Raw genomic sequence first — 4,085 nt, 5'->3', positions numbered from 1 at the left:
GTGCAACGGCGCTTACAACGGCGGTTACCTGTACTAAAAACAAACTATGACTGTTTGAATCTGTCTATAATAAAACGAGATATCATAACGACAAAGCTCTTATTTAATTTAATAAACCAATTCGCATGACAAAATAATACATAAAATAATGTTGAAATGTTAGGAGGAAGTTTGAGAGTAGCTCCAATGGTAGAGAAGGTAAAGAGTAAAAGGTTAGCATGGTATGGGCATGTTATGAGGAGGGATAAATCGCATGTTGCAAGGAGAACGTTAGTTATGAGTGTAGAAGGGTACACCGGTAGAGGTAGACCTAGAAAGAGATGGAGGGATTGCGTGAAAGGTGACCTGATCAAAAAGGGAGTGATGACGTATGATAGAGTTATTTGAAGAACATATACCTGTTTCGCCGACACTACGGGAGTAGGATAAGGAGGATGATGAAGATGTTCGGATGGATATATGTAGACATAATACAATACAGGCTTATTGTTTTGTATCAACTAAGTAATTTACTTAGCTAGTTTTTTGCACGCCCATTACGAGTACTCAATGAAACTAAGTTAGCTTAGCAAGTTCTATTTGCTTGTTAAAATACAAATCTTTTCTCTTTATAACATTAGTATAGATATAGACTAAACTGAAACGAATCTCAAAAATATCGCTACGGAGGCGCCACGTAAAATCTGTTAGATTTCAATGGAATTTGGATTTTAAAAATGCCGTAATCATTTAAGATGCTGGTATATAATTAAATGTCGTATTTGGCTATTCGTTACAAAAATCGCATTTCCTTATATTTATGGAATTACTAGCTTTCGCCCGCGACTCCGTCTGCGTGGTATTAAAAAACCAAAAATAAGTAGCCTATGTGTTCTTCCATACTCTGTTCTACATCTATGCCAAATTTCACCCAGATCCGTTCAGCCGTTTAGGCTACAAACTCTAACAAACATCCATCCATCTAAACTTTCGCATTTATAATATTACCCGTAGTATGATTAAAAAATAAAGCGATTCAAGCGGAGAATACGAGTACAACTAGGAAAGTTTTGATCACCATTACTATAAAGTATTTCTAGTAAATATTCAAAATTCTCAATCCAATAAAGCTTGTAGATTATCTCTTACTCTGTTATTTTCATTTTTTTTTATTAAACAGGAAAACTAGACATGTTAGTTTTCGCAAATTAACTATATAGATAATAGTATGAAAATCGCTTAGAAAACATGAATAAAGAAAAACAAAAAACATAGAGAAAAAAGTAGACAATATTAAAAATAGTAAAATCTTAGAAATTAGATGTGACATAAATGGCTAGGGAGTCGGACAATCAAAGAACTTATTACCTTTTTTTTATAACATATGGTGGCAAACGAGCAAGCGGCCACCTCAATGCTCCAAAATGACGAATCGACCGCTGCCCATAGACATCCACAATTGCAGATGCGTTTCCTACCCTTATCCAACGGAGGAGGAGACGCTCATAAAGAGGATATTTCTCCTTCCTATGCATATCCTCCACCGTCAAATCCACTTCCTCTTCCCATCCTCTTCTTATAAGAAAAGGGTGGAAAAGAGAAAGGGACTAAAATTAGGCCTCCGGCACCACACTCATCAGACGAAACACGGAATTGGTTCCATTTCACGCCTGTTTTCTGTGTGGTCGTGGTATTTCTGGGCGTGCCGGCCCATTCGTGCTAAGATGTTAAAGCGAGCACTACCACATGCAAATATTACTTAAATCGCTTACAATGCTAGCAAGCTCAATCTATACTAATCTATATCTATACTTCTATTCTAATATAAAGAGAAAAGATTTGTATTTTTTGTATTTTTGTTTATATTTCACTCACGCAAAAACTATTAGGCCGATTTTCAAAATTTTTTAACCATCAGAAAGGTTATTTATCTGTGAGTAACATAGGCTACATTTTATTATTATTAATGTTTAGGAACTATTAATACACAGCGTGTTTCTGTACACCGGCTTTAAAAATCCAATAAACTTTAACTTTTTTCGGCTTACGCTGCCTAAACTGTTAGAGGTATATAAAAATGATGTATGAAAGAATTGTAGATCTCAAAGAGTCTCTATCTATCTTTAACGGCTTTCTTACAATAACCTGTTTTTTGTTTACAAAATGAATTAAAAACCGCACAATATTTGCGGCGTTCTTTTATTGGTATCAATATTAATCCTTATCCAACTAAATGCGTTTGTTCTCAGGAAAATTTAAAGGACAATTTTATTGTCTGAGAACAACAATTACCGGGCTTAAGAATTTGGAATCTTGCATCGGTAGATTTCTGTTTTTACGTAAATTAGTTACTACTCAATTAATACTTTTGGTAATAGGTTGAAAAAAGGGGCGAATGTACCTAAGTTTTAAACAAACAAACTATGACTATTTGAATCTATCTATAATAAAAGCTATAGACCATTACGATAACTCTCTAATTTCATTTAACTTACCTATTAATTGCATGAATTACATGTATCACTTACAAAATATTAAAAAAGTCGAGTGCTTTTAGGTTTTTAACATTTACACGATCGGGAATATTGTCCATCTAATGTAAAATAGTTTTAATTAAACACTAAAAAGAATGGACAGAAACATCAGATCCTACTTTTTATCAACCTGTACAGTCTTTATAAAGCATGGCAAGTTAAAGAATTGTACCACGTAAGGAGGCATCGAACTAAAGGAACTGTCACAAGAATTACAACGAAACAACGATGTCTACTTAAATAATAATGATTTGTATGTTGAGGTGACAAGTATATAGATATTGAACAATTAAAAATATGTTAGACAATTAAGTTAACCAACTCAAAATGCAATTTTTATGTCTATCTAATTGAATACGCTTTTTGTTATTGGTGCTATAAAATTAAAATGTATGTTATTGAATAAGCTGACGCACGTTATTCATTCCGCGTCTAATGAAAAAAAACTTATTAAGGCTATGTCTTCGTCCGTGACTTTCTGCGAAATTCCTTGAGCCGTTCTAGATATAAATTCTGTCAAAACAACCAAACTTTTACATTTATCATATCAAGTAAGTTTCGTTATTTTAAACACGAACATAATGTTTATTTATTTAATTATTCTTCGAGTAATCCTTCACATTAGCACGAAGATTTTTTTTGTGAATGAATGGCCACTGTTTGCCTTGAAGAGGTATTTACAGATTCACCGGGCTTGAGGTGACCGAGCGCAGGTGACGTTTAGCCTAAACCTCGTTTATGAGTAACTAAGCTCGGAGCCTCGGCACAATACGTTACTTCGTTATTATTACCGGATGGGATAGCACTAAGTTTAACGTGAATTAACCTGATTAACACAAAACCATTTTTTTTTTGTAAACCGAAATAATCGATGTATATAATGGTTTAAGCAATTGCTTTAGTAGCAATAAATTTGTTAATCAACACCATCATCACTAATGTGTAATATTATTTACATGTAATAAATAAATAATAGTTATTAACATAATTGAACATTGAAATCATTTGATTCAGTAATAGCTGAAAGTTACGGTAATTGTTGTTGGTTTTAGTTTTAACATAAAATAGTAATTTAGAGCTTTGGCTGAACTATCGCGCGACTGTTTAGTCGCGATTTGATTCCTATGAGCTTATATGGAGGTGTGCAAATTACCCGATTTTGAGCAACTAAACAGTTAAATTGGCTACAAAACATTCGACAAATCACAAAAAAGTTGTGCGCTAGTTTAGTCAAAATGTACGCAGGCTCTTAGAGGATCTGATAGAGTGAAACTATTTATTTACATTAATGGAGATTCACATCAAGTTCTTTTAAGTTATCCCTGGACCACAGAGAACATAGGAAAGGCTTTATTTATTACAGCAACACTCAGTTATTGACATTTGATAGCTGTCTGTTACCTAAATCTCTATAACTTTTTGCCTCGACCTATGTACCTAAAGCAAAAGTTCTGACAAGCCTCTTTTTGTTTTCATTCATGGAAATTAAAATAAATCTTTTGCATTCAAATTGTTTATTTTCAGATGACGTTGTTAGTGAGACATAGTCGTCTCTTAGTAGATTCCGCAACC

General features: G+C 33.4%; 1 protein-coding gene across 1 annotated transcript in view; it reads left to right on the top strand.

Annotated features, from left to right (window-relative positions):
• LOC106101811 (chorion class B protein PC10-like) overlaps window positions 1–4,085 on the top strand; it is an 11,543-nt gene that overhangs the window by 6,827 nt on the left and 631 nt on the right. The window lies entirely within an intron of this gene.

This window comes from Papilio polytes, unplaced genomic scaffold (genome assembly GCF_000836215.1).
Source record: "Papilio polytes unplaced genomic scaffold, Ppol_1.0 DF823935.1, whole genome shotgun sequence".
In the NCBI taxonomy this organism is placed as follows: domain Eukaryota; kingdom Metazoa; phylum Arthropoda; class Insecta; order Lepidoptera; family Papilionidae; genus Papilio; species Papilio polytes.
This window is presented reverse-complemented; position numbering and strand designations above follow the sequence as displayed.